Source organism: Plectropomus leopardus, chromosome 4, assembly GCF_026936395.1.
Source record: "Plectropomus leopardus strain MGB_pleo_1.0 chromosome 4, ASM2693639v1, whole genome shotgun sequence".
NCBI lineage: Eukaryota > Metazoa > Chordata > Actinopteri > Perciformes > Serranidae > Plectropomus > Plectropomus leopardus.
In genome coordinates this window covers 31,428,567-31,449,094 of record NC_142179.1, presented here as the reverse complement: position 1 = coordinate 31,449,094, position 20,528 = coordinate 31,428,567, and the positions used below count along the sequence as shown (strand labels likewise).

Here is a 20,528-nt window from a genome sequence, read left to right as displayed (position 1 = left end):
TGGTTAAAGCAAAATGCAACTAAGTGCAATTCAAACAGGGTTTGTGAATACATCATTACGTACATGAAACGTGACTTATATGTCAACTGAAGTTTCCTATCTACAAAAGAGACATAAAAGCGTCAGATGAAAACATCAGATCTGTGGAGCAATGAGGAAGCAGTCACCTTCTTCAATAGAATACATAAAATAAACAAAAATACCATATTTTCATCATGTTTTCACTTTTCTCCACCATTTGAGATTTGACCGGCTAACTTTTCATTATCTCTTTGTGTCCTCTTTTACAATGGTAGACTGGCTCGTGGCTCCTAAATCTCACCTGTTGGCTTACTTAAAAAAAAAAAAAAAAAATATATATATATATATATATATATATATATATATATATATATATATATATATATATATATATATATATATATATATCAGCCAGACAACATAAAGTATTTTTTAAATGTAATGTATGTGCTGCAGTTTGTTTGACACTCTTGTCCCGAACTGATTCTAACATGAGTATGCATGAATAATTCAGTGGTAGTAGTAGTAGTAGTCCTAGAGCATTTTAGTGTATTAAGTCAGAAGAGTAGATACATTGATTAATGTTTTGCAAATCTCAGTGCGTAAAATTGCATATAAAAGATCCAGTGTGTAGCCTTTAGGGGGATATAATGGTAGAAATACAATATATTTAGGGCTGTCAAACAATTAATTTTTCAAATCACAATTAATCAAAATTTTTAATTGCATGTTTTTAATTCCATAATGTTGCATTTCAAAACAATTATGAAGTCCATAATGACAAGGTAAAGTAATTCTTACCAGATTATCTCGATTAGGAATCAAAGACAGCGAAAAACTGCATGCGACTAGCATAAAGTGGGCATGTCTGTAAAGGGGAGACTCATGGTTACCCACAGAACCAATTTTTGTGAAACTGCCATGCCGCTTTGCCATCACCAAAAGTTAGCCTAAATTTATTTATTCAGCTTCCTTACTGAGAAGCTAGACCTGGTTTGATTCCTTAAGTCTTCTAGTTTTATATAATGCCTCTATGCCTCATTGTAGTTTTGAAACTCAGCCTGGCACAGCCTCTCAAAGATGGGAAGGTCGGCAAGTGATTAGTGTGATTTTAAAAAATAATATAATATATATAATATAAGTATGTTATCTTTTAAGTATAATCACCTGAAAATAAGATCTGTTGTGTTTTCATTACCTTAGAATGAGACATTTCTATCTACAGAGGGAGCAGGTCCTCGTCTACGGAGATTGCCATGTTGCACCAACCGATCACTGGTTCTATATAAGTCCATTCCCATTTTCGCGTTGGCCACGATAATCCACAATGTGCAGTCTTCACCACTAGATACCACTAAATCCCTCTGTCTTACACACTTGACAACGACACAGTTCATATAGCTTGACTTTGCAATGTCAGAGTCTTTGCTCTTTATCTACTGTGTTATTGGTAGAACATAAATCCTGTCATGTGGAAGCAAATTGTTTTGCTGAATCTTGCAGGACTAGATATACTTAGATTTTATGATAGCTAGATACCACTCAAATTGTTAATATCCATCATTTGTGTTTTTATAATTAGATGCTGTGATTCTGTTCTGTTTGGGCACAAAGAGTTGGTTGTGAGGGGTTATATGTGTACATACATGCATACAGATCTCTACATCTTACATGTGTTTTCTACAAAGATTTTTATGTCAGAGAGGAGTAGGTGAGCATAAAATGTGCTCTTTATTACAGGTTGCATGTGGGAGGAGAAGCCTCCGGTCAGAGGTCTGTGTTGAGCTTTCTGTAGCTACAGTCTAATCTACCATCACCTCCCTTAAACAGCATGTGCACGGCTTCACGCCAACACGGCGTCCTTGAACGCGTGACTCTTGTAGAATGGATAGAAAGTGGAAAAGCAAAAGAGCAGAAGACAGGAGGGAGAAGACGGTGGAAGGGACGGGCAGAGAAATGATTCAAATGACGGCTAGATTTGTAGCAAGGCTCCTCATTAGCATAACTTCAAAACCTTGCCACTGCAGTCTTAATAATACATGTGCTTTGAGACTCCGCGTGAATCACCTCACGCGCTGCAATATTTCTGTTTTTCTATTTGTTATGAGGGAAATGAGATGTGTGGGTGATAGGCAGGAGGGGAAAAGGAGGGATTCCAGAAAGCATTACTCCTAACTCTGTCTCTCTCTCTCTTTCACACACACACACACACACACATACACACTCTTCCTCCCTCTTGTCTCAGTAGGGTGAGGCAGTGGGACATCCTGATCTTTGGTTTATTAAAAGGGACCTTGTGTGTTATCTGTGAGGCAAACCAGTCATACCAATTAACATTCCAGTACAGTGTTTCTGCAGCCTGAGAACAGGAGGCTCAACTCCCTTCCTTCCTCTCTCTCCCTTTCACAAACACACACGCATTCAAGAGCACACATATAGTATATAATTAAAAGTTAACGACACGCAGCTTACACTGTGCATTCACACATGCAGTATATATGCTTGAGCACACACCTAGATACTGTACTAGCTAATTATATTAAAATACCACAATGAAAAGTACATTTATAACATACTAACATAAAAAGAGGGCCGTCGTGAGAGATGTAAGCACACAGTGTTCTGCTGGTGAAAGAAAGTGATATTTGGGTTTCAAATATACAATAAAAAGAAGTATGAAGGTAGCAGACTGTGTCTGGGCCAGACATGGGCAGAGTCGACGCAGAGAGATTTATTCTGGCCTGGCTTCACTGTGTCGCTCTGTCTACAAAGACACAGTGAAAAAGAGAAACAGATGGGCCTACTGGTAGAAGTTTTAAAAGAGACTAAGAAAAAGCAACAGACTCATTCACACGATTTCTCTGCAGACATCTGCGTGTTTACTTTGAGAGTTTCTACACCACATTTTTTCATACGCTAAATTAAATGGGTGACTGACTGATACACAAGAAATACTGGCATTCCATCAAATAATTCATAAAGTCACTCCGTCAGTCAGTTCGATCCTGTCTAATATGATGGATACAATATTGTTTGTATTGTTCAAGCTCTTATTTAATTTTATATTAAAGCTACAGTAGGCAACTTTTATTTTAAAAAAAAAAAGTGTCATATTTGCTGAAACTGTCACTATATCCTGACAGTAGTGCATGAGTCATATAAAAAAGTGAAAAAATCCAGTTCCTCTGGCTCCTCCTAGTGCTCCCAATGGCATTTGCAAAAATCCACTGCAAACACGACCAATCAGAGCGAGGAGGAGTCTCTCATGCAGTGTCAGTCACTGCTCATGCACATGCTGTACTGCCCCCCTCCTTTGCACATGCTCTCAAGCAGTCAAGCTTAATATGTTCAGCAACCCATTTCAGAGGGAGCTTTGCAACCACAATGGCTGCAAAACAACCAACAGCAATAAAAAACTGCCCATTATTCTCTGCCAACAACAGCGCACATGGCAAAAGTACACAGTAGTGAATCAACAGCAGAAAGCAAGCTTAAAAGAAAGAGTTAAATCTAGCCCGAGCTGGCACTGGTTTTCAATCTTTTCAAGTCCTGTAGCTGTCACTAGCTTAGAAAAGCCATTAACATGTTCCCTCATGCTTTATCTTAGGCTCGGTTTAACTGTCCTTTTCTTTAGGTTGCTTTCCGTTGTCAGTCTTCTCCTGCTTACTTCTCTTTGTTGTCTGCGCTGTTGTTGGCAGCGCAGTGTGTGCATCAGCGTTACTTGCCATGTGTTAAGCCTCATTCCCACTGCACCAAAAAGCTCCTAACACCCACTAACATCTGACTTTTTAATGCAATGAGAGTGCGTACGACCGGCATTCATACCCAGCTCAAATGATTGCAGTAGATACAGGTTTTACTGCCTCCAGCTCCGATGGGCATTGATGGGTACACAACACCCAGGTGGACGCAGCTCCTTAACCAGCGTGATGAAATAATGCACTGTCACTAATTTCCATCCGTCTCCTCTCAAGCAGCGCTTAACCATTATTCTGAGTTAGTGAGGTTTAAGACTAAATAAGAGATATATAAAGAGAAGACACCACTGAAAAGTTTCCAAAGATCTCTGTTCTTGCTGCAATCTACAGTTTACCTGTTCTCCTGCCAGTCCGTGATGTCGCATGGACACACCAACAAAATAACCCCCCCATCCATAATATTTTCACAGATTGTCTGTCTTATCTACTACTATCAGGATATGGTGACAAAATGTTAGGGATGTATATGAAGGGTGTCACTTATAGTGACAAACCCACAGAGAATTATCATTCGAGTCTTCAGTTCCCTTCAGCTCTGCAGTGCGTTTTTAGCATCTCAGGGTTTCCCACACATTCATTTTTTTGTGGTAGGCCGCCACAATTAGAACATATGCCACCACAAATACATTCTCTAGCGCTACTGAAATACTGTGCAGTTATTTTTGCACCGCACTCTCCGGGTGCTGTGCATACTGTTGTCACAGAGGGAGCAGCAGAACAGATGCAGTGAAAATGAAACTTAACTGTTTATTGTGCTAGGTCTGCTTTTATTCACTCTGCACTCTTCTTCTCCTCTTATCCATTGATCTGATCAGCTCTGACCAGATCAACTGATCAACTATCCATACCACAACTCTGCTACTGCGCCTCTACTGCTGCTGAGGGATAAAAATAACAAATGAGTTTTGATGAGTTTTGCCTGCGCTGCGTTCACAGACAAGCAAAAATGTAAAAAATGTCCAAATTTGGAGAGGGGCCACAGGATGATAAAAAAAGAGACCTGCACACAAGATTAGAAAACAACAACAAAAAAATGGGAAGCATGCTGACACCATCCATATGTCAACAAAATAACATATGACAAACAAAAATGTCTTCTGAACGCAAAGATTGAGTGCACAAAGCACATAACTGTCATCCTGGATTTGAACTGAGCCTTGGATCTTTGATAAGTGTCTATTCTGTCCGTATTCAACACAGTTTGTGCAGAAAAGATTTGATTCTGTTGGATTGCATTTGTTTTTTTTCCTTTCACATACAACCAATGAATATATTAGTTGTCCCACACGGCTGTGTAACATGGAGGAGCTCAAGCCAGTTGGGAGGCAATCAGAAGAAGGCAACTTGAGTTTCAATCAAGAACAAAGCAATCCCATTAATATGGAAGCTCTGTACATTCCCAGTTCCTCTCCTTTGGCACATAAGAAGGCAAGCCTTTGTGTTCATAGTTCTCATTTATCATTTTTGTCATTTTTGTAATGACAGGCAAAATGAAAACAGTGACATTAAAACAGAATTAGCAGGTCTCTGAAGGGCTGTAGCAATAACAGTGAATTCATGTAAAGTGAAGGCTGTGCAGTGAAAAGAGGCTACATACTTTGTCTAATGAATCTAATGGCACATTAAAACATTGGTTTTAAAATTGGTTTATTTGTCTCAGATAGTCTCACAAAAAATGAAAAGTTATATTTCTGTTGATAATGGACTCACTCAGGGGGCATAACACACAAGCAGGTTCACACTGCCCTGCCCAAACGCAAGTCAACCAACCAGACTGTACAAAGGCTAAATACACAATCCCTCACTGGTTTCCCACCACTCTACAAACACTGGCAATTGTGTTTTCTGTAGTTGCTGGTCAAGCTTCCTAAGAGGTGAATTGAACAGCAAACAGACATACAGTGATAAATGGCATTAAATGTCAGGACCTTCATGACAACACTGCTCACTACTGTCCACCGCAGCATCCCTCTAAAAATAACTTAAAAGCCAATGTGAGGACACCGGGATTTTGCGTGAACACAAGAGCAACAATTAATCCATTAGTTGTCACCTATTAAATGAAGTGCCAATTAATTTGGTTAAAAATTAAATGGTCTGAGAAATGTTCTAAGTGAAAAAAAAGTTCAAATTCTCTGATTCCAGCTTCTTAATTGTGAATATTCTTCTGGTTTCTTTTCTCCTCTATGACAGTAAACTTAATATCTTTGGGTTGTCGACAAGCAAGAAATTTTAAGGATGTCATCATGGTCTTTGGGAAACAATGGCTGATAATTTTGCACCAGATATAAACCAAACAACTAATTGATTAAGCTAAAAAAATTACTGACGGATTAATCAACAATGAAAATAATCAGTAGTTGCAATCCACAAAGACAAACAGTCATTCATGTGCCGTTACAGTAACCAAAGCAGCTTCTCAGATGAATTTATATTACATTGTACTAACTATAATAAGAAACAAAAAATACAAAGTGGACTTTCACTTAAAAGAACCTCAAACTTTGTAGGCTACCTGCTGGGCCCCTTAATGAAAGTCTAAACTACTCTATATGTGTTAATGATACACTGAGATCTATAATGCTACTTCCACTGGTGTGAGGCAGTGGGTGTGCTGTCCCCATCAGGGAGGCGTGAGGCATGAAGGACGACCAGCCGTACACACCACTCAGGAGATCCCCAGATTAGTCACGCTCGCCGGTTCTGTGCCGCCGCCACCCTCTGCTGCATCACCGCCACGCATCCAAATACAGTCTCAAAACACTACAACAAGGGCAATGCTGCACTGCAATCATATGCACACACTTGATATAAACAGCAAGCTTTGACACAGCGTGTGGTAATAGCTAATTATTATTGCAAATAACAGCAAGCAACGTGTATGAAGAATGTAAGAAGTACTCAGCAGCATGCAAATGTTTTTTTGTTTTTCTTTTAATGGGGTTTTTTTTATACCAATCCATATGCTCTCTTAATCCACAGCTGTCTGTAGAGCTATGCAGCAACATTTTAAAAGTATCAAATTAGTTTAAAATCATATTCTGCTGTACTAAAGACATTTTACATGTCAATGAAATTCCGTTACACAAAGCAGGGGGGTAGAAAACATACTGCTTAAATACTACAACAGCTTCTCATGGTCAGATTTAGTATTTAGAAATAGAGAAACTTGTCGGAACGCAGCAAAATCCCCTTTAGGGAAGAATTTGTATGCAGCCCTCATCTTCACATTTCCAAAACTCTTTTCATTGTACACTCCACATTGATAGACCTCTGTCAGCTCTAGTTTTCTAACATGACACATAGAACTCCAGTGAGAAAAGACAGCTAGCACCAAGGATAATGCCAACCCAGACAACAAAGCATCAAACTATTGCAGGTTGTAACAAACTCAACTGTGAGCAGGTCCCAGAACATCAACAGTCAACACAGTTTAAGAGAACAGAAGCCCCCTTCACACAAGTGAAGCAAAAATTAACGTAATAAAGTACCGCCTGCTGCACGGATCAAGAGCACAGAAGCCTCCTGATTATGGATATTAATAGCATATAAGCATGTAAGAACTTCCTGCTGATTACAATAAAAATACATCAGATCAGACTAGATATGTACCAAATAAAAATAATTTGATAACTGATAACTATAAGCCATGATAAGCCCAAGATAAATATAAGCCATGATAACCATATTTGAATTTTAAAATAAAAATTAACCATTACTCATTGAAACACCAAAAATAAACATTATATTTGATGTTTATTTAGTAAAATGTTGCCTGTTTCATGATGAAAACTACCTCTGCTGAGAGTGGTAAGAGTCCTGTTTTTGTACGGAACTGCTGTGAAAAAAAACAACAAAAAACAGCAAAATGACGTGACAAATTCATTGATCTTATCTATGCGAGGGAGAGCATGCATGCGTTGATATGAGTAAAGTGGACAAAAGTTTACAATATTCATTAAATGGCCACAAGCATGCAGTAATACTATCTCACCTTGAAACAGCTGTTTGTTCTCAACTAGATTCTGTGCAAAGCTATCTATTGTCTTACTGAAATCCGGGACTCTCACCAAACTCTTTGCTAATAGCTAATTATTTGATCTAAGTTATTAGTGAGGTTTCTTGAGGTAGTGAACATTTTCCACCAAGTACTTTTGCTATAAATGTAGTTTAAGACAGAAAAACAACTCGTCCCATTGAGCTCCCTTAAGTTCTCAATCATTCAGGTATATTTTTTACTCTCTGCATGGTGCATATCTCATGGCAGCATTGCTCTGACTTTCAATATTCTCTTGATCTGCCAGAAAATTCCAGCTGTATTGTGTTTACTGCAACCCATTTTTTATATCTGCATTCATAATCTCTTTGCTCTGTTTCATTATTATTGCTGCAGGAGTGACGGTGGAAACACAAGCTCTGAGGAAAGAAGAAATTAGAAACCCAGTCAGGGTGGACGGTGACCTTTTCTGCCAGCGGACCAAGAATCCAAACTCTCCATACCAACACTACAGAAGCAAAGCTCTGGGGAACCACTGAAGCTGACGCACTTCACTGCAACACAGTAAAAGAAAGTGTGCTAATGTCACAAACTGAAGAAAGCAGTCCTCCTGGGGTGGCGCTGTAATTTGTGACCATTTAATAAAACACCCACCATTGTCGCTTAAGAAGCAAGGCCCACTGGAGCTAAGTGCACATTCTCTTCCCACTACTCTGGAGGATATAATTATTACAGAAAGCAGCTGTAAACACGAGCCTCAGTGCTATACAATATAATTCTGAGAGGGGCATTTGGTGTTTCTATAGTCTCACTAATGTGGTACCAGTAAAAGAACACTAGTGTATTTTTAATGCATGTTGATTCTGCAACAAATACACAAGAATCTTGGTTCAAAGTTACGCATGAACTCAACGACATCCATGTCTGGAGCCTCTGCAAATATCAACTTTACACCAGCCACACCTACAGCTCCACTCTCATTTATTCTAGGGTCAAACATGCAATCTTCTAAGGAGGCTTAAAAATGTGCTTTGCCACAGATGAAATGTTGGAAATGGCATGTTACGAGGGTTACACTCATTACTATAGTAAATGCAGACAGGAAGAACTTGAAGGCTTTATCATTTCAACCTGTAATTTCCTAAGAAGATTGCAAAGTCGACTGCGGACTGGAGTCGACTGTGCGGCTTTAAACCCATTTCGCCCTCTGTCTCAACCAATTCACGGTGCCAGATCCAGTCATAAAAGAGCTCTTCTCACTTGGTGTACATTAACTTATTAAAGTCGTTTTCCCCGGCCCATTAATATGCCCTCGGTGCATAAAATGATAAACAGTGGCCTTAGGCTCATTCTGACACTGAATGAATTAAAATGAGTGATAAACAATATTTGAGCACTTCCTCAAGCTGAGAGGCTGGATGACAAATTATTTCAAAGGCAACATGGCCTAAATGCCACTTGGTAGCAATTCTTTTGTGTTATTGTTCTTATTAATCATGTAAAAAAAGTGTGTATCTGCACTCTAAAAAGTATGATTAACCTCAATAAATTCTCATCTATCTTAATTATTTCGAAAACAGGCCATTGTGGATGACTGGGCTGCAGGCCAGCGGTCACTCTTCTTCAAATGAAAACAAAACACCAGTTTCTCAGAGGTGTCAGTGAGAGAGAAACACAGTGAGAGAGAGAGAGAGAGAGAGAGAGAGAGAGAGAGAGAGAGAGAGAGCATAAAGTAGAGCACTAGTGAGAAAGTTGGGAGTTCATGGCAATAGTCCTCTTAGCCCTTCGAGACAGTCTGTGTGACTCCTGGCTGAGACTGCCTTATTAAAAGTCCTCCTCTGCACATTCAACACCACTGTCAGGAAAAGTAGCTTTAAAACTTTTTGGAACAATTTTCATTTTCACTCAGCTGGAGAGCAGGACAGAGCTGAGCCAACTTATAATGTATGCCATTTGGTGAACACTTTCATCCAAAACAGCATAAGCAAGGGTGACCCCAGTGGGAACTGAAAGTCTAAATAGGACAGTTACTGGATACCTACTGTTAATGTCACATTATTCTGCTCAAGTCTACAGGTAGAACTTTATGTAACTGAGCTCAGACACCGCTAAAACAAACTAGTTAGGCAGCCCTTTGTCTCTGTCTTGTATTATGTTTGGTGAAGCAATGATGGACGAGAGGCCTGCTTCTATCACTCTTATGACTGGATAAATTTACACATGACAAAGAAAAGCAGCAGATCATCACATCTGACAATCCTTAGCTAAGATGAACTAAAGTTCATTTGAAAGCCTTTTTCTTAGTCTTTTTCACCCATCCTGGAAAACTCTACAGCCAATTCTATTTTTTATAGTATACCGCGTCCCCGGCCCATACTCTGAATGTCTATCTGAATTCTCTGAGCTTATATCAATTTTAGTGCTTAAATCAGACAAAATAATTAACTTAGGGGATTTTAACATTCACATGGATGTTAATAATGATAGCCTTAGTCCTGCTTTCTTCACGCTTTTGGATTCAATTGGCTTCAGTCAGTGTGTACATAAACCCACCCACCGCTACAACCACACCCTAGATCTAGTCCTTGCATATGGCATCGATATTGAAGATTTATTAGTCTTCCCCGAGAATCCTGCTCTGTCAGACCATTATTTAATAACTTTCAATTTTTTATTACTCGACTACAAGCCCCTCAGTAAGAGTTACTATTCTAGATGTCTTTCTGATTCAGCAGTGGCTAAATTTAAGAAATTGATTCCTTCTGTATTGACCTCTTTACCATTTCTCACAGTGACTGAGAATACCCTTACTAACTTAAGTCATTCTCAAACTGATTGTCTTGTTGATAATGCTAATGGATCACTGTCATCTGCTCTCGACTCTGTTGCACCTTTCAAGAAGAAAATAATGAAACAAAGAAAATTAGCTCCATGGTTTAACCCCCAGATCCACAAATTGAAACAAACATCGCAAAAATTTGAAAGACACTGGCGTTCAAACAACCTGGAAGAGTCTCGTTTAGTCTGGCTGGATAGTCTTAAAATGTATAAGAAGGCCCTCCGCCATGCCAGGGCAAACTATTACTCATCATTAACGGAAGAAAATAAAAACGATCCCAGGTTTTTTTTCAACACCGTAGCCTGACTGACCCAGAGTCACAGCTCCATAGAGCCTTGTATTCCTTCGGCCCTAAGCAGTGACGACTTTATGAGTTTCTTTAATAATAAAATTATAACTATTCGAGATAAAATCCATCACCTCTTGCCCTTAAGTGACCTGACCCCTGACAGGTAGCTTGGATATGGCAGCAAGGCTTGGAATTCATTTCGACCCTTTTTCCCCCATTGACCTTCGCTGACTCTTTACTATGATTTCTGGATCTAAGCCATCAGCATGCCTGCTAGACCCCATCCTAACTAGGCTATTTAAGGAAGCTTTACCCTTATTAGACAACGCTTTATTAGATATAATCAGTGTGTCTTTATTAATGAGCTATGTACCTCAGTCCTTAAAGTTGCTGTCATTAAACCTCTTCTAAAGAAGTCCACTTTAAGCACTGATACACAATTATATCTATCTATGAAACCAGATGAAACTGATCAGCTATCTAGACTTCAAACATGTCTTAAGGATGTAAAAGCCTGGATGAGCCGGAATTTCTTGATGTTGATTCAGACAAAACTGAAGTTATTGTTCTTGGGCCTAAACACCTCAGAAACTCCTGTTCTAACAATGTAATTTCTCTAGATGGCATTACCTTGGCCTCTGAGTTTTATTTGATCAAGATTTATCTTTTGCCTCCCATATAAAACAAACTTCAAGGACTGCTTTCTTTCACTTGCGTAACATCGCAAAAATTAGACATATCCTGTCCCAAAAAGATGCTGAAAAATTAGTACATGCATTTGTCACCTCTAGGCTGGATTACTGTAACTCCCTATTATTCAGTTGCCCCAACAAATCACTTAGGTCTCTCCAACTGGTGCAGAACGCTGCTGAAGGTGTTCTAACGGGAAGGAAGAAAAGGGACCATATTTCTCCTGTTTTAGCTTCTTTGCACTGGTTCCCTGTGAAATCCAGGACTGAATTTAAATCCTCCTCCTTACTTACAAAGCTCTAAATGGTCAGGCTCCATCCTATCTGTCGCAGCTCATAGTTCCCTACCAACCCTCAAGATCACTGCGCTCTGAAAATGCACGGTTACTCGTGGTTCCCAAAGTTTCCAAAAGTAGGATAGGAACCAGAGCCTTCAGCTACCGTGCTCCTCTCCTATGGAACCATCTTCCAGTTTCAGTCAGGGAGGCAGACACCATTTCAACTTTTAAGGGTAGACTTACGACCTTCCTCTTTGATAAAGCTTATAATTAGGGCTGGCTCAGGTTGCCTGAACCAGTCCGTAGTTAGGATGACATAGGTTTAATCTGCTGGGGGACTTTCTATGACACACTGAGCTCCTTTTCCTTTACTTACTCCCGCCACCTGAAAATCGCAGGTCTGTTTACTGCATTACGCGTACTGCTTAGCTTAGCCTTGTATCTGTGATAGCTGTTAGTTAGCTTTGCTTACCCTCAGTAGTTTAGCTTAGCCTTTGGTTGTGCTCGTGCTGTGGCTGTACTGATTCTGTGCCCCCTGCTCACGCTGATCGTGGTCTTAGTCCTGATTGCACCGATGCTGTGATCATGCCTTTGGACACCTCCCTATCAATATACGCATGAGACTCTCAACACCCTCAACATCATCAGAGAGTGCATTTACGAATTCCACACCTATCGTTATTGTAATATGACATGCGTCTGTTTCCATTACTGCTGTGCCTCTCTCCTTCTCTCCTCCCATCTCTCTTTCTCTTTCCTTTTAGCCACAATTGTATTTCATTTGTTATTTATGACATCTATTGCACGTCTGTCCGTCCTGGAAGAGGGATCCCTCATCATCCTTTGCCGCTCTTCCTGAGGGTTCTTTTTCAGGAGTTTTTCCTTGGGATGTTGTACTCTGTAAAGCCCTCTGAGGTATTATGTTTTGTGATAATGGGCTCTATAAATAAAATTGACTTGACTTAACCAGGAAGTATTTGGGATTTTTGCCTGACAAATGACCAAAAATATTTATAATCAATTCAATTTCTAATGGGGTGACCTCCTCCTAGCTGACCTGGTAGTGTGCACCTCATACAGGTTAAGGCCTCCACAGCTGCCAGGGTTTGATTCCAGCCTGTTTTCTGTCAAAAAAGGTGAGAATATGCATCACTGGGCCCATACAGCAGGTGTACTAGAGGCTTCTGCTGGTCGAGTCGGCTGCTACTGGTTTACGGATTAAATGATTTTATTTCCATTCAAGTAGAATGGGAATAAAATCTTGAAGATTTTCTGGACTTTCTAAATGTTATCAGACCGAATGGATCAAACCCTGTTAGTGAAATGAGTCATTGTGGGGTGCCCAGTGGCTCAGTTGGTAGAGTGGGCGCCCCATGTGCAAGAGGCCTGGCCGTAGCGGGCGCAATTCGATTCAGGCCTCAGCCCTTTGCTGCATGTCATCCCCTCTCTCTCCCCCTTTAATGCTAATATCTGTCCAACCATAAGAAGACATACAGCCCTAATAACAATCTTAAAAAAGAAGAAGAAATGAGTCATTGTGTGGAGGTTCAATCGTGGATGTATTAAGAATACCTGGATACAGCATGGAGGCAGGGCTCCATTTATTCATTTATTTATGAAAGCTGCACAGTAGTGCATGAACCAAAAAACATTCTATTTCTAGGGTATGAAAGTACCTAGATCTTCAAAATAATGGGGCCAATAGAGCATGCACGCTCGACTTAAGGCGGCCAAGCGGGTAACTTTCAACGGCGGAGCAGCTGACTTCTGGTTTAAAGCTTTGCTAGCTTGTATGGTGATCAGAAAATTTCATCTTGCAGCTTTTTTAGACTTTCCAAATGTTATCACTTCTGTGGATTAAATTTTGATAGGGAGTTAAGTCATTTTGCAGAGATTTTGACGCTAACAAAATTAATAAATGGATTTAGGTCTCTTTCCCATTGTAAGTCTAAAGTCTTTTTGGCTCCATGGCATCAATTGACGAACCTGGACGATGTAATTACACGTTTGGCTTCTATATAAAATTTGCTTCAAATCCTGTTGTTCTTCGTGGGAGCTTGGCTTCTGATGCTCAAAAAAATGTATCCACTTATTTTCAGACATCTCTTTTGTAATGTAAGTACGTGGGAAAGTCTTTTTATTTTTTTGGTTATAATGTCACTGACTCCGAAGTTGTAATTCCACTGTTTGGCAAGCCCGGGTAACTTCCTTAGACGCCGCGGCAGCGTCTTAGCAGCAGCAGCTAATGTCCAACAGTGAGCCAGTCCCAACAAACTCAGAACAATTCCAAAACGGCTCAACACTGTTGTTTAACTTGCTAATAACCATGCGTTAACCATGAGTTAGCCCTGTTTCTGTCCCCAGCACTGAGCTTGCACTTTCAGAACAATAGCCAGAGCCCACACAGTCTCTGGTATGATGAAGACAATAACCCTGTACTGACAGTGTTGACAGTTTAGCGTGCCAAGATACTACCAAAATGTTCAAAAGTATGGCTACACTACACGTGACTCCACTTATATTATGGATATTAATTAAAGTTCTGTATCAGTATTACTTTAAGGGTACTGGTACTGGCACTGGCACTGGTATCGTAATTTTTTAAATGATATCCAATCCTCCTCACAACCCACCTCGGAATAGCTCTTATGAAAGTTACACAGCTACCTGCTGCATTTACCTCCTGAAAGAGCACATGCAAGCCACCATGCCAATACTGGATTTATGATGAGTCTTATTACAAACTACCATAAATGCTATTTGGGCATTTGCAGACCATGAATCCCCCGTTCACCAAAGAAAATTGATGTAATACCTTAGAAAAATGAATTCTGAATAGACAACATAAAGTCTTAAATATCTTTATCCATGATATATAACAAGTTGCTTTCCTGAAGTTTAATTAAACCTAAGAAGACGAGAGTTTAATAGCTGTGAGTGTACGTTTGGAGAGGTAATATGAGTCCACGCTATGAATACACGCACACTGACAGTCAACCATAATTGGCCCCTTGCCAGTGGATTAATATGCATTCCCACACTATTAAAATGGCCATTCTTATTGAAGCTCCGGAGAGGTAATTAAACAGATGCCATTTTTGAGGGCCAAGGATTCAGGGAAAAATTACCTTGATTTGAGAGGTGGGACACATGGATGAATAACAGTTCTGTCCTTATGTTGCTGCACTTAACCTTCTCTGACCAGCATTTACTTGGTAAGGGTTACACATTAAACTTGTTACAAATGAAGCTAATGAGAACATTATAACCAAAGCTGCTGCTGAAGTTGTCCTGGTGAAGGGCAAACTTGTATGTAAAGAGAAAAATATCTCTGGGTAAGAGAACATTCAGCTGTGATCACACATATAACACTCACGTACAGACAACACTTGAGTGTTGGTCACTAGTTACAAGGGGAACAAGCAGTTGAAGGTCAAAGGGAGCACTACATTATTAAATATTTTATCATTTTATAAAAGTGAACATGATTTTGACTAAGGCCAGTGGCGCCCTTTAGGTGTGGCCGGTGGGGCCAGGGCCACCCTGATATCATTTCTGTGAGGCAAGGCAAGGCGAGGCGAGGCATGGGGAGGCGAGACGAGACGAGATGAGACGGGTATTAGAAAAGTGTTTAAACTAGGAAGCCAAGAACGGCCGTGCTTGCAATTATTTTCTGGTGCCAGAGTGGTATGAGATTGGACTGCCTACAGGTTGGTAAATTCCAGCAAATAGACGGCACTGGATGCTTTGCTAGACTACAAAACATTCACACCGCAGCAGCGTCAGACGCTAGCAGGAGTTGTGAGTTGTAATACGCCAGTAAAAAAGCAGCCATAAACTGGTAGTGCTGTTAGGTCAAGTGAAACAGTGATCAGAAAACTGGAAAATATAGTCATATTCAAATAACTATACTTTGCAACACTTACCATGCTTTTACAAAGTAATCTTATATAAGATAACTCTTAGCAGGTCTCCAGAAAGAAATAAAAACTGCTATGATAAATACATTTGCACAAACTCTTTTTCAAAAATTTCTCTAGCATCATCTACGGAATGACTCCTAGTTGAACAGTAGGGTGCTTAAGGAGCAATTGAGTGTGTGTCCGTGATTTGCCCTCTTAAAGCCAATAAACTCTCAGTCCACAGATGGCCACTTATTCCCACCAAGATGAATCATAAAGGAGGGATTTTGAGGGCTTTGGAGAGGCAGAAAAATATGAAATCATAAACAAACAACATTTTTGCTCTTAGTTGTAGACTGTAAAATGATATGAGGCAGTGAGGCAGCAGATGATAGTAAGGAATCACCTAGTGGTTCTGTCCCAGAGGCCCTGCCTCTCAGGGGAGTAGTAGAGAAGGCTCCAACCATGGGAGAATCATTGCCGGAGGGAGTTGGTGGAGCTGGGTTATTCTCCCGTACCAGTGCTTTCAAAAACTGCATGTCAGAGCCTGGCTGTCCTCACTATTTTGTGTGATTTCCTTTTTCCTTTTTTTTTTTTTTGCAAGTCTTTAAATCTTCCCCCATGTCACGTCTTAAAGCTGATATCTCATCCGAGGCCAAGCTGTAACTCCTGGTTGAGGTGCACAGATGCAGCACTAGTGATGTATGGCTCCCTCAAGAACAGCCAGCGCAGTAGCTCAGTCCCATCAAACAAAAAGTACAAGACGAAGACAGAAACAAAACATGACCTGAAGCTGAGGTGGACTTATTCGTCAGCCAAACTACGCAAATGAGCGGTTTTAGCTGCCAGAAACAAGATTAACCTCAGCAGCGAAAAGGAACAACATAATGTGGCGACTCAGCGTTCTCGTGAATCAATGACTAAAGAGAGTCCTCTTGTCAATGTGACCTAAGAAAAGGCTGACCGTTTTGTTGAACTTTTTTTTTTCTTTTCTTTTTTTTCCACAAATAGGTTCAACTTCAGTTTACAGCTCCCGGGCAACCAACATCAAGGCCTGAGTTGTTTGTCAGGTGGCAACAAAACTTTACCTCTTTGAAAGAGCAACATCAGTACTTTGGAAGACAGTGAAAGCAAGGGTAACCTAAGAAAGAAAAGATCATGTGCACAAAAAGCAGTTACTTAGGATCTGTGTAAGAAATCCCAAAATAGGATGTAACAGTTGAGATTATGTCAACTGCTTTGAATCTGTTTTATGGATGTTAACTAGGGCAGCACAAGGAACCAACTTGTTTGCTTCTTTCTAAATGGCAGACTGGGACACATTCTGCCAAAAGAGGTATTAACTACTCAGATAATCCAAGCTAGAATCAATTACGTGTTTTCGCGATTCACCTATGAACGTACCACAGTTGTGGACTTGCTGTAATAAAACAAGACAAAGTCATCCATCCCTCAGTCTAAATGTTTCTGAGCCTGTCATTTACCCACGTCATGTCTGTCAATCAATCATTCTGACTCTTACAGCTTTCTGCGGCTTTCGTCATACTTGCAGATGCAATGAGTATTTGAGAAAGAGGTCTGACTGCTGCTGTGAGTGCAGCTGTTATTATAAAAATCCACTGGTGACAGTAAAGCACAGCACACGTGTTTGAGAAAAGGATGAACTCACCTTTGGTTGAGGAGAAAGACCCATACAAATATCAGGACAGGCTGACATTTATCACACCGGAGCCCCCACACTTGAAATGCTACACCTGAAAAACACAAAGAAGGACATTTTAGACAACTGTGCTATTCCAGTATTTATATAATAAGCATTCAAAGGAAAAGTTTGACATTTTGGGAAATGCGCTTATTTGCTTCCTTGCTGAGGGTCAGATGAGAAGTCTGATACCTGTTAGAGAGGTACCCATCTTCTCATCTGACCCTTTGTAAAGTAAATAAGTGTATTTCCTAAAATGTCAAACTTAAAGTAAAGGAATATACCAGCTTTATTAATGCAACAAAGTGCACAGGTGTGTTAAAATAATGGCACAGACGTGAGAAACAAAGTCAAGTGTTAATTTCAGCTTCTTGGTGTGCAGTCCAAAATCCCTGCGAAGAATATAGCATAAACTACTACCTACCAACTACCTAAAACTTCTGTATAAATGATGGAAATTGAAATATCTTTCCAATTAAATTCTAGTAAAATAGTTGATATCTTCTAAATTTAAATATACAAGACAGAATATAAACAACAAAACCACAGTCTTTATAGTCCTCTATATAGTTGTCCTCTGCCCATGGTAATCATGTAATGATGTTGATAAATAAAGCCATAACATTGCACTACACACCAATGGGACAAACACTAATCAATGGCACCGAAAATCAATAGCTCAGTGTCCATTTACTGAATTCATACATGTTATTCCTATGATCTAAGACAACTCTCTCCCAAATCAATAAACTAAGGTGCTAAAACTCAAATTTGTGATGTTACAGGGTATAAAGTCTGAGGCTGCTCCATAGATAATGAACGGCAAAAAATGTTGTAGATGATGCTGAGAGCAGCCAGGGGAATGTTCTGAGTGTATGGGTATATTTTCTGTTTCACAACTGAGAACACTACAATAGAATAATCATTTGGAAATAAAAGAAAAAGGAAACAGGCTCCCATTCATTGTCTATGGAGTACGTAAGGTATAGCTGCATCAGGTCTTACAGATCATGGACTCTCAAGCTGAGGATCCAATGAGCAAACTAGAACAGTAATGAACCAAACCATCAAGCTGGAAGTGGCTTCTCTCTAGCCAACGAGTGATCTTAGGTAGAACAGTGCATTTAAATGTGTGGAATATAACAAGGATTAGGCTGCAGGTGTGGTTTGTAAAATTTCCATGACTACGGGGACCATTTTTTTCACAATTGGACTCAATTTTAATGGCATTAAAACAAAGCTATTACTTTAATCGAGTTAAGCCAGACAATTGTTTTCCTGTTGGCTTCAGGCAGAGTAGGGCAGGTTTCACTGCACATTTTACAGATATCCTGCAGCTGCTAAGCCCCTCTACACACTTTCTCTGGCCCGACATGTTGTATTAACATCAACATATTGACAATGTGGTTAAAGAAGCTCCATCATATCAGAGACTGACAATATTGACTGGCGGCTATCAGATTTATAATCTAACACTGACTGTATCACTCTGCCACAAGTTAGAAAAGGAAAGATGCTGGAGAACCTTTATGACAGAATCTACACCAAGCATGGGAGGATGAGTGGTAAACAACAGAGAGCTGTCTGAATAAAAAGCTATGAGCGGTGCATAAGGACAGCAGCAGAGCCAGACAGCAGCATGAGGCGGTGAGGCTCACGTCCTGTTGGGTCAGGGGGCGAGACCACGACAAGATACTGACAGAGAGGATGTAGGACCTCCAGCTGAGTACCTGACGTACCTCTCCATCCTTCCTCTTTCTGTCTCCTCACTCCCACTCTCATAGCTGAGCAGTACAGCTAGCACATGAAAGGCCACAATCAGAAAAGAAACAGGGTTGCTTAATGCTGCAGACATCCACAACAATAAAGTGAAATACAACAGTATCCCAGAGAGTTCAACATGCCACTACAAACACAAGCAAATAAATGAAACACAATCAAATGAAGAAATCACCAATTCCACAACACAAATAAAGCAAACATGCTTCACAATTAGCCCTTTTATTTATTTGCAGCAGGATTTTCTTGTTGGTCTAAATACTGTGCATATGTTGTCAACTTGGTGCAGGCGTTTTCTATATTTGCATGTTTTTTACATTAAGGTCCAGTATGTAAGATTTAGGGGGATCTGGTGGCATCTCACCGTAAGGACTGTAGTTTGCAATCAGCTTAAACTTCCCCAGGTCAGATTTCCTTCAGTGTTCATTGTTCAGTAAGTTTTTATCGGGAGTCGAATTATTCGCTTAGGTCTCTTTCTGTCCAAAACAAACACACAAGGTGATTGAAATAAAAACACTGAATAGAGCAATTTTAGGGAAAAAAAAAGATTTTTTTCCAACAATGGTCATTGTGGAGGGGGTGCTTATTAACCGTGGCTGATGTGAAAACGCAAATGGCCCTATCTAGAGCCAGAGTTTAACAAGGACGAGGACCCACTCCTAAAATGATTTTTATTTTCAGCTAATTATACACTTAAGAAAATAAATGTATTATATCATATTCCATTTCTGCCAATTTACGCCCCTAAATCCTACACACTGAACCTTTAATTTGCAGTGCTGAGCTCTTAGAGCCACATAAAAAAAAACAGATAAGGCCTCACATAATTATGGCAGAGATTTCTTAACTGTGCTATCCTCTAATTTTGGTCCTGTCTTTGCAACTTCTACAAAGTCATATTAAACAGTCCTACATTTTCTGGTGCACTGCAGAGAAAGAAAAGCTCACCCCAAAAACTAATTTTCAGCGTCTAGTAAAAACCTGTCTTGTTGAAATTGTGACGACATTTACAATTCCTGGGAGGCCTGCAAAAGGAAAACTGACAGGAGTGCTTGCAAGCGGCGGCCTCATTCAATGGTATTGCTCATTCTGCAGGATCTTTTATGTGACACCATTACAGCTGAAGCTTTTTTTGTTTTGTTTTTACAAAGGGGGTGATTCAATGCTTTATGAAAAGAACAAAAAAAATTGTTCTACAGAGCAAGCAAATACAGACTTAAACTTCCTTTTCAAGAGCCCCGAGGGGCAGATTAGTTAGAAACAACGGCATCTTA

At 39.9% G+C, this 20,528-nt stretch overlaps 1 protein-coding gene across 6 annotated transcripts in view; it reads right to left on the bottom strand.

Moving 5' to 3' along the window:
- arvcfb (ARVCF delta catenin family member b) overlaps nt 1-20,528 on the bottom strand; it is a 253,471-nt gene that overhangs the window by 184,579 nt on the left and 48,364 nt on the right. For all 6 annotated transcript variants that reach the window (XM_088077113.1, XM_088077114.1, XM_088077115.1 and 3 more), the window contains exon 2: nt 17,443-17,527. The gene's annotated coding sequence lies outside the window, so the exon portion shown is untranslated. The remainder of the gene's footprint in view (nt 1-17,442; nt 17,528-20,528) is intronic.